Source organism: Tachyglossus aculeatus, chromosome 9 (genome assembly GCF_015852505.1).
Source record: "Tachyglossus aculeatus isolate mTacAcu1 chromosome 9, mTacAcu1.pri, whole genome shotgun sequence".
Lineage (NCBI taxonomy): Eukaryota > Metazoa > Chordata > Mammalia > Monotremata > Tachyglossidae > Tachyglossus > Tachyglossus aculeatus.
The window spans coordinates 6349275-6360309 of NC_052074.1; the positions used below are offsets into that span (position 1 = coordinate 6349275).

The 11035-nt window shown below is 44.1% G+C and overlaps 1 non-coding gene across 1 annotated transcript; it reads right to left on the minus strand.

The window, feature by feature from the left end:
• Positions 1-921: 921 nt before the first annotated feature.
• Positions 922-1059, minus strand: LOC119932622. Its single transcript, XR_005452368.1, has one exon. It is a non-coding gene; the product is annotated as a small nucleolar RNA SNORA7 (small nucleolar RNA).
• Positions 1060-11035: the final 9976 nt, after the last annotated feature.

The following is an 11035-nucleotide window of genomic DNA, read 5'->3' on the forward strand; positions in this document are numbered from 1 at the left end:
TTCACCACTCCTCAAGAATCTCCAGTGGTTGTCCGTCTACTTCTGCATCAGACAGAAACACCTTACCATCAGCTTTAAAGCAATCACCTTGCCCCCTCTACCTCATCCTGCTGCATTCCTACTACATCAGAGAAGCAGCGTGGCTCAGTGGAAAGAGCCCGGGCTTTGGAGCCAGAGGTCATGGGTCCAAATCCCGGCTCCGCCAATTGTCAGCTGTGTGACTTTGGGCAAGTCCCTTAACTTCTCTGTGCCTCAGTTACCTCATCTGTAAAATGGGGATTAAGACTGTGAGCCCCCAGTGGGACACCCTTATTACCTTGTAACCTCCCCAGTGCTTAGAACAGTGCTTTGCACATAGTAAGCATTTAATAAATGCCATTGTTATTATTATTATTATTAATACAACCAAGGCCAAACACTTCCCTTCTGTAATGTTAACGTACTCACTGTACTTCTATCTTATCTATCTTGACACTGACCTCTCATCCATATCCTACCTCTGGCTTAGAATGACCTCCCTCTTCATACCCGACAGACAATTACTCTCCCCACCTTCAAAGCCTTATGAAAGGCACATATCCTCCAAGAGGTCTTCCCCAACTATGCCCTCATTTCCTCTTCTCCTACTCCATTGCGTCACCCCTGCACTTGGATTTTCTCCCTTTATTCGCCCCTCCTTCAGCCCCATGATATTTATATTGTCTCATGCCATCGAGTCGTTTCTGACCCATAGTGACACCACGGACACATTTCTCTCAGAACACCCTGCTCTCCGTTTGCAATCGTTCTGATGGTGGACCCATAGAGTTCTCTTGGTAAAATATAGTAATGGTTTACCATTGTCACCTTCTGCACAGTAAACTCAAATCTCCACCCTCGACTCTCTCCCACGCCACTGCTTTGCAGGATGGGTGAGTTTTGACTTGCAGCAGATTGCCTTCCACTCACTAGCCACTGCCCAAGCTAGGAATGGAATGGGTAGGCCTCTGCTTGAATCTCCCTCCTGTAGTCAAGACTGATTGAGTACTGGAAACTCTCCAGGTGCGACCCTGAGAGGGGCACGGTATAGAAGGACATAGCACTGTACTATATACTATGTAGCTTTTATCTATTCCAGCTCTTAGAACAGTACCTGGAACATAGCAAGTGCATAACAAATGCCGTTAAAAAAAATCTTCCAATTCCCAGGTTTCTTTCCTGTAGGCCATATTGCTTTTCATATCTGCCTCCCATTAGACTATAAATCCCATGTGGTCAGAGAACTCCTCCAAGTGCTTAGTACAATCCCATGCTCTCAGTGAATGCTCAAGAAATACCATTACTCTTCCTCTTCTTCTCGGGATCGATTTTGGTGGATTGCTGCTTGAAAGCAGAGGGATCATTCGTACAAGGGTTTTCCCACATTTTTGGTGTATAGTGTTGGCATGGTTCAAATAGGTATTGTAATTGCTTTCAATGGAGTTTAAATTGACAAATGGTTTTGAAATAATTTCATACCTAAGAAGCCACTTTAGGTATATGATGGACATTTTAGCAGCTCAAGTGGAGTACTTCTCCTCTGAAACATTCCTTGTATTTGGAAGGTTTTGAGAGACTTGGTGCTTCAAGTGTTGCAACTGGGAAATGTTTTCTCTTAGGCGGTGAAGATAGTCATTTTCAAACTATTGTAGTAAGGGGAAAAGTTTCCCACTCTCTTGTTAAAATCATTTAAAAGGATGTTTTGGCTGCTGAGACCAAGTGATTTTATGGAGCAAAATTTATAATGGCTTGAAAAGCATTATCAATTGAATACTTGGGAAATAACCTGGCCTTATAGAAAGAGCACAGGCCTGGAGTCGGGAGGAGCTGGGATCTATTCCCGGTTTTCCAATTGCTTGCTGTGTGACCTTGGGCAAGTCACTTAAGTTCTCTGGGCTCCAGTTTCCTCAACTGCAAAACAGGGATTAAATTAAGGTGAGCTCTCAGTAGGGCTTTGAAGAGAAGAAGAGAGCTAGCTTGGCGGATGTGTAGAGGAAAGGCATTCCAGGCCAGGGGAAGGACATGGGCCGGGGGTCAATGGCGGGACAGGCGAAAATGAGGTACAGTGAGGAGGTTAGTGGCAGAGAAGCGGAGGATGTGGGCTGGGCTGTAGAAGGAGAGAAGGGAGGTGAGGTAGGAGGGGGCGAGGTGATGGAGAGCCTTGAAGCCAAGAGTGAGGAGTTTTTGCTTGATTCGTAGGTTGACAGGCAGCCACTGGAGATTTTTCCTTCCATCTTGTTTCTGGTTTGATGGCTGGGACACATACTGTGTTTTCTAACACTGCCAGTGATCTGTCCTACTGTATTGACATGTTTTGCCGGAAGCAACAAGCCATTTAGTGACATTTCCCAAATTAGCTGAAATATGTGAATGCAAATAGGAATATCACCAACATGTTTGTGATGTGCAAGGAATAGGACGATTCAATTCAACTATGGGTATTTTCCCCACAAATATTTCAGGGTAGAGACTTGTAAGAAGCATGGGAGGAGACAAGGTCTTTCAGGCAGCAAGTCTTCTGGACTGTCGGAATAATCCCAGTCTTCCTCTTGGGGACTTTGAGCTTCAAATCCACCATCTTGGATCAGTTGAGGATGACTGTTGCCTTTTCTTAAGCTAGACAAGAACTTGACAAATCAAATCAGAATGAGATTCATTATCATGATATTCCAATTAGGAAGGAGCAGAATATGCTGTGAAAGGAATTGTGCTTCTAATTCCCAGTCATAGGTTCCTTTTAGTGTCCTGTGTTACCTTGGGCCACACTTGGCCTATGAAGGTCATTTGTATTTCCCATGGACTCTAAATCTCTTTTAGATTGTGAGCCCACTGCTGGGTAGGGACTGTATATGTTGCCAACTTGTACTTCCCAAGCGCTTAGTACAGTGCTCTGCACACAGTAAGTGCTCAATAAATACGATTGATGATGATTTAGAAATTAAGAAAAAACGACATGATGCTATTAAAGACTGTGTGAACTATTGCCACATACCACATCTGTGCCAATTCCTTTCTCTGGAATCTATTCATTTGTATGTCCAGTAATATTTATCGGGCATCCATTGCTTACATAGCACTGTACTTATGTCTGGGGAAAAAAAACACAAGGATAAGAAAGGGACATGGTTCCCTGGTCCCCAATCTCAGAATAAGGGGCATGGTGCTGCTTATAGACACATAATCAATGGATCGTTCAATCAGAGGTATTTAGTGAGTGCTTGCTGTATGCAGAGCACTGCACTAAGCACTTGAGAAAATACAATGTAACCGAGGTAGTAGGTATGTTTTCTGCCCACAGCGAACTTACAGTCTAGAAAAAATAGATATAGTAAACAGAAGAATAACTGTAAAAACGATTTTGATAGGTGATACAGAACATTGTGGCTGAAGAAGCAAAGTTTCAGTGTCCTCACTGATGAGGCAGACCTCTCAATGTTCTATGCTGGAATGAGGTAGGATGGAAATCCTGGAAATACAAACCAGTCACAAGTCCAAGCTTTCACTGAGCTATGATGGGCCCATCAGATGTAGCTGTCATAACAGTCTGAGAAGCAACGAGGCCTAGTGATAGAGCAAAGGAGTCAGAAGGACCTGGGTTCTCATTCCGGCTCTGTCACTTGCCTTCTGTATGATCTTGGGCAAGTCACTTCACTTCTCTGTGCTCACTTTACTTCTCTGTGATAGTTACCTCATCTGTAAAATGGGGATTTAGACCGTGAGCCCCCATGTGGGACATGGACTGTGTCCAACCTGATTACCTCATATCTACCCCAGCATTTAGAACAGTGCATGGCATTCCCAGAGGGATTGTACTATACAGAGCAGGCTTCAAGAGGTGCCCGTTTTCCTGCCTGTCAAAACATTTAGAAAACAGTTCTTTGTGGTAGACATTGAGCTCCTAACCATAATTCTAGTTCATGTAGGCGTCAGCTTTCTGAGAGAGACTGGGAAGTTTCAGATGATCCTTAATTAGCTGCCTTTGCAGATCTAATTCAGGCTCATGCTAGCACACTAACCAGGCATGAAGCCAATTACCCCCAGATAAAGCAGTAGCATCGTAACACGGGATAGTTAGAAAAATAAAAAAAACAATTAGGGCTCAAAAAAGAGTAAACACCTGCAAACACCAGTGATTCCACGGAGGATGTTGGATGGGATGTTCATATTTGTAATTTATTTATTTCTATTAATGTATGTCTCCCCCTCCATTCATTCATTCAATCATATTTATTGAGCGCTTACTGTGTGCACTGTACTAAACACTTGGGAGAGCTCAGTATAATGATAAACAGACACATTCCCTGCCCGTGATGAGACCGTAAGATCTCTGTGGGCAGGGAACATGTCTATCAACTCTGTTGAACTGTACTCTCTCAGAGAAGCAGCATGGCTCAGTGGAAAGAGCCCGGGCTTTGGAGTCAGAGGTCATGGGTTCAAATCCCAGCTCCACCACATGTCTGCTTTGTGACCTTGGGCAAGTCACTTAACTTCTCTGAGCCTCAGTTACCTCATCTGTAAAATGGGGATTAAGACCGTGAGCCCCACGTGGGACAACCTGATCACCTTGTATCCCCCCCCCAGTGCTTAGAACAGTGCTTTGCACATAGTAAGCACTTAACAAATGCCAAAATTATTATTATAAGTACTTAGTGCAGTGCCCTGCACACAGTAAACCCTTGGTAAATATGATGGATTGATGTCAATGAGGGTTCAACCATGAGCTCAGGAGATGAATGTGGAATTCTTTTCAGGGTGGGCTTTGGAATTACTCATGTTTTGGGTGCTGTAATGGGGGAGTAGCAGATGAACGGGTCAGTAGAGGACTTGTTGATTAAGGGCCGTTTTTTTCAAGAGCAGGGACCCCTTTTCCATGAAATTTCAATGCTATTTTTCTTTGGTCTTTTTGCAAGACACTAAGTCTGTTGTAGCACAAAAGGGGCAGCACTAGAGATCCTCCCCACCACCAAAAACTTTCAACTCCCCCCAATCACCAGTAGTGGTGGAAGAGCCCTTAAACATCAGTCCTTCAGCAGCCTCAGTTTGTAAGGCTTGCTGCGAGGGAGATTTCATTCTCTTTCTGACCTTCTGTTCTTGTAGAATTTCTCTAAGGGAATGGCAGAAATTCTGAAACGGCTTTAAGGGGTGTCTCATCCTTAATTTTAAAAATGCACTTTGGCTGGTTCAGAACTCATAGCTCTGATGGAGTCTCATTCACTCATTCAAACATACGTATTGAGCACTTATTGTGTGCAGAGCACTGTACTAAGTGCTAGGGAGAGTACAATACAACATTAACACAATAAACGGGCATTTCCTGCCAACAGTGAGCTCACAATCTAGAGTTGGGGAGACGGACATTGAAACAGATAAATAAAACTATAGATATGTACATAAGTGCTTTGGGGTCGGGAGGGGGAGTCTCTCGTTGAGAATGACTGGTGAACCTGGGCCCCAAGATCTCAGGACTGAGAACCTCCCCAGATGAATTGATTCTAGCGCTGGTGGTTTCCAGTGTGCCAATCGCCCTCTCTGGTCCCTACCAGTCATGTGTCTGTTGGCACAGGAAGGGATGCGGCACCTTGTGAAATGGATGTGAATGGTTCTTCTGTGCCGGACTCAACTATGGCCAGAATGGTGTGGCTGCTGTGCCACAGAGCCACGACCCAGCTTCGATGGGCTTTGCTGCCCACGTCAGCAAGATGTTTTGCAGGATTTCATCTGGGTCCCAAAATGTTCTAGTGGTTTGTTGAGGGATGGCAAAGTCCTGGAGCTCTGGACCAGGATGGAAACCCATTAGATTGTAAGCTCCCTGTGGGCAGAGATCATGTCTAGACTGTGAGCCCGTTATTGGGTAGGGACCGTCTCTATATGTTGCCTACTTGTACTTCCCAAGTGCTTAGTACAGTGCTCTGCACACAGTAAGCGCTCAATAAATATGATTGAATGAATGTCTATCAACTCAAATGTATTGTACGTTCCCAGATACTTAGTACAGTCTTCTGCACACAGTAAATGTTCAATTAATAATAATAATAATGATAATTGTGGCATTTGTTAAGCACTTACTATGTGCCAGCACTGTACTAAGCACTGGGGGAGATAGAAGATAATCGGGTTGGACACAGTCTCTGTCCCTCGTGGGGCTCACAGTCTTAATCCCCATTTTACAGATGAGGGAACTGAGGCATGGAGAAGTGAAGTGACCTGCCCAAGTCACACAGCCGACGAGTGGTGGAGTCAGGATTAGAACCCACATCTTCTGACACACATCCAAGCCTGTGCTCTTGCCACTAGGCCATGCTGCTTCCCACATTTATGGTATTTGTTATGCATTTACTATGTGCCCAGGACTGTTCTAAGTGCTGGGGTAGATACAAGGTAACCAGGTTGTCCCACATGGGGCTAACCCTCTTAATCCCCATTTTACAGATGAGGTAACTGAGGCACAGAGAAGTTAAGTGGCTTGCCCAAAGTCACACAGCAGAAAAGTGGCAGAGTTAGGATTAGAACCCATGTCCTCCGACTCCCAAGCCCCTGATCTTTCCACTAAGCCATGCTGATTGATGAATAAATATTGTTGGTTGATTTATTGTGATCCCCAGAGAAGCAGTGTGGCTCAGTGGAAAGAGCCCGGGCTTTGGAGTCAGAGGTCATGGGTTCAAATCCCAGCTCCGCCAATTGTCAGCTGTGTGACTTTGGGAAAGTCACTTTACTTCTCTGGGCCTCAGTTACCTCATCTGTAAAATGGGGATTAAGACTGTGAGCCCCTTGTGGGACAACCTGATCACCTTGTAACCTCCCTAGCGCTTAGAACAGTGCTTTGCACATACTAAGCACTTAATAAATGCCATTATTATTATTATTATTATTATTATTATTATCCCCAGAGCCATGCTTTTCCTATTGGACCCTTAAGGGCGGAGATCATGCTTACATGATCCGCTAATTCTGTTGTATTATATTCTCCAAGCACTTAGTACAGTGTTCTGCACACAGTAAGCACTCACGAAATACCATTGATTGATTGGGGAAATAATACAGGCATTGTATCTCCAGAACAGAAAGTTTTCTTCCCTTAGTGGAGACTAAAGAGCCAATCTTTGGGAATATTTGCTTAATTGGGGTGCTTTATTAAGGTTGTGGTGGTGGCATTCCTCCTGTGAAAGGATCTGTAGAAAGCCTGAGTTTTAGGAATACTTTAAAGTGTGGAAGTAAGAGAGCTGGGCGGATAGAGAAGCAGCATGGCTCAGTTGAAAGAGCATGGGCTTGGGAGGCAGAGGTCATGGGTTCGAATCCCGGCTCCACTGGGATTGTCAGCTGTGTGACTTTGGGCAAGTCACTTAACTTCTCTGGGCCTCAGTTACCTCATCTGTAAAATGGGGGTTAAGACTGTGAGCCCAACGTAGGGCAACCTGATCACCTTATATCCTCCCCAGCACTTAGAACAGTGCTTTGCACATAGTAAGCGCTTAACAAAAGCCATCATTATTATTTTCTCAAGTGAGATGGTCCCATCTTTCCACAGGTAAGAAATATAAAAATTATAATGATAAATGATAGAAAAGATAAAAACATGACGAATAAATGAAGAGCTGAGATATGCTTGATCACCAAAGATCTCAGGTCCAACAGTCTTGTCAAAAAACGTTCCTGAATGGTCTCAGCCTCTTCCGAGTCATTCCTCAAATCAAAAGAGGTCTGAAATTTGGAACCAGAATCCATGAACCTTTTAAGTCCATTACTTCATCTTGTCTTCCTTCAAATTAATAGTTCTGCCCTAAGCCCTTTTCACCCAATGAGCTGGCAGTATAAACCTTATAATATTTCATTGATTTTTCTAATTTGAAAAATTATTTTAACCATGAAAAAGTACCACCGTGGTCCCAACAATTGTAGTACAGTCCACACACAACTGAAAATCATCTTGATTTCAGACTCTGAGGCCTCACACTTTTCTTCCTTTGTATATCAGATGCAGAATTTTTACAGCTACTGGGGTGTTATCTTAACTGCTGAAAAGATTATGTAGGAAGGGAATTTTATGAGCTCTAACATGGTTTCTATGGCTACGTAAGCCACATGTTCTAGAGGTCCTTAACTTTATTTCTGTCTGTTCCATAAGCATTTTTTTTAACATGAAGCCTTGAGAGCTGAGTAAACCAATATTAAAAAAAACACCTCTTCATGAAGCATACTTATTTTAATCCCTTACAGCAAGCTGTATCCCAAAGCAGCAAATAGATATTGTTTTGAGAACAACACACACAAACACACATAGATTTAATTTGAGGCAGGTATTGAGGCCTTTGGTAGGGTCACTTGTAAGATATTAGATCTCAGAAGGTATTTTTTGAAGACTGTAAGCTAGTCCTCTCGACTGCAAGCTCCTTGTGGGCAGGGAACTTGTCTACCCACTCTGTTATATTGTACTCTCTAAAGGACTTAATACAGTGCTCTGTACACCCAAAGTGCTCAATTAATATGATTAAAGAGCAATTTGGATTGCGGACCCTACAGCAGTGGCAGTATGGGTAATTTCATTCATTCCCTTTCATTGTCATATTTATTGAGTGCTTACTGTGTGGAGAGCACCATACTAAGCGCTTGGGAGGGTACAATACAATAAGAAGCAGCGTGGCTCAGTGGAAAGAGCACAGGCTTTGGAGTGAGAGGTCATGGGTTCAAATCCCAGCTCCACCAATTGTCAGCTGTGTGACTTTGAGCAAGTCACTTAACTTCTCTGTGCCTCAGTTACCTCATCTGTAAAATGGGGATTAAGACTGTGAGCCCCCTGTCAGACAACCTGATTACCTTGTAACCTCCACAGTGCTTAGAACAGTGCTTGGCATATAGTAAGCGCTTAATAAATGCCATTATTATTATTAATGGTGTTATGAAACCCCTTGTGGGTGGTCCCAAGGAATGAGCATGGCTCTGGGAATCAGGACACCTGGGTTCTTGTCCTAGCTCTTCCTTTAGCTGGCTAATGTGGGCCCAGTGGACTTTGCAATGGGCTAAATCCAGGCTTGCCTCCTCACTCATTGCATTCTCCATCCCAGAAGGAACACAACTGGCAAGAAAGAGGACACATGAATAAGGCTGGGCAAGCCACTAGCTCTGGCTCCTATTCCTCAACCACGTGGAATGTTCGGTCACTGTGAACAAAGCACAATGCCACCTGATGGGGAAAGATCCAAGGGGATTGATTCAGACAGACTCTGGACTACTGGAGTCACAGTATCAGAGCAAGGTAAGGAAGGAAATAGTGGGGAAAATTTAGCAACAACACCAATTCCACAAAAACAACAGAAACAACTCATCCTAACTGGGAGGTAATAGTCCTCAGATCCCTCCCAGCTCCCAGAAAGACCATCTGAAGGCTAAACCGTCACTATGACCCCCCACACTCTGCATATAAAACAGGGTTTCTTCCTGCCCCTAGTTCCAATGGGTAAAACTTTTCTCCCTAGAAATGGAAGTAGGCTGTCCCATTCCTTAATAATAATAATAATAATAATAATAATAAAAAGAAGAATTGTGGTATTGGTTAAGCACTTACTATGTGCCAAGCACCATACAAAGTGCTGGGGTACATACAACATAATCGGGTTGGACACAGTCCCTGCCCCACATAGGGCTCACAGTCTTAATCAGCGTTTACAGATGATGGAACTGAGGCATCGAGAAGTTAAGTGACCTGTCCAAGGTCACACATCAGAGAATCGTGGATTAGAACCCAGGTCCTTCTGATTCCCAGGCCCATGCTGTAGCCACTAGGCCCCAATACTTCTCACTCCCTTTCATTCAGTCATATTTATTGAGTGCTTACTGTGTGTAGAGCACCATACTAAGCACTTGGGAGGGTACAATAAAACAATAAGTAGACAGATCCCCTGCCCACAATGCTGCTGTCTCCTCCCACCCCAATACACCCCAGTTCTCCCTCTTCACTCCTCTCAAACCAACCTACTCTCTGTGCCTTCTCATCTCTCACCGCTGACCACTTGCTCTGGCCCTTTCTTCAGCCTGAAACTTCCTACCCCTTCACATGAATTCATTCAATTTTATTTATTGAGCACTTACTGTGTGCAGAGCACTGAACTAAATACTCTCCCCATCTTCAAGGCTCTACTAAAGTGATATCTCCTCCAGGAGACCTTCCCTGATTAATCTCTCAGCTCCCCACCCAACTGCTGTTTGAGTGGCACCCGACAGCATAATAATAATAATAATACTGGCATTTATTAAGCGCTTACTATGAACAAAGCACTGTTCTAAGCACTGGGGAGGTTACAAGGTGATCGGGTTGTCCCATGAGGAGCTCACAGTCTTAATCCCCATTTTACAGATGAGGGAACTGAGGCACAGAGAAGTTAAGTGACTTGCCCAAAGTCACAGAGCTGACAATTGGCAGAGTCTGGATTTGAACCCAGGATCTCTGACTCCAAAACCCGTGCTCTTTCCACTGAGCCATGCTGCTTCATGGCCCTCATCAACTAGAGGAACTATATGTGCTCCCAGAAACCAATCCCAAGGCAGGGCTGGCTGCTTTGTCTCTTCAAGCCCAACCTTATACATTCCTGCCGGATATACAACCCAAGGAACAAATGCCCAAATCTATTTCTGTTTCTTGGATAAAGTGCTGGTCCCCCATTATGTTTGCCACGAGGCAGCCCAATCTCAAGAATTTTTCTCAGCCTGCTCTAATGTTGGCTGAGATGCTGGCTTTGAGAACAATTCAGAGGTTAGTCGGGCATCTTTGAGGCTCCTGAGGCAAGAGAGGACTGTTCTGTTCAAGGAAAGAGGGAAAGCAATCATAAATCTATTTTTTCCCAGTTGGTCTAAATTTCATGTATCCATCTTTTGATTTCACTAAATTAAGCCTCTGAAACTTCACAGCTCACACGGAAGTCTTGAACAAGGCAGAGCAGAGACGGTCAGCAAAACACCGGAGTCATTGATCTAAGCAGAAGTAGGAATGGGGGATGAACACTCCAAAACTTTTTCCTCTCCCAAG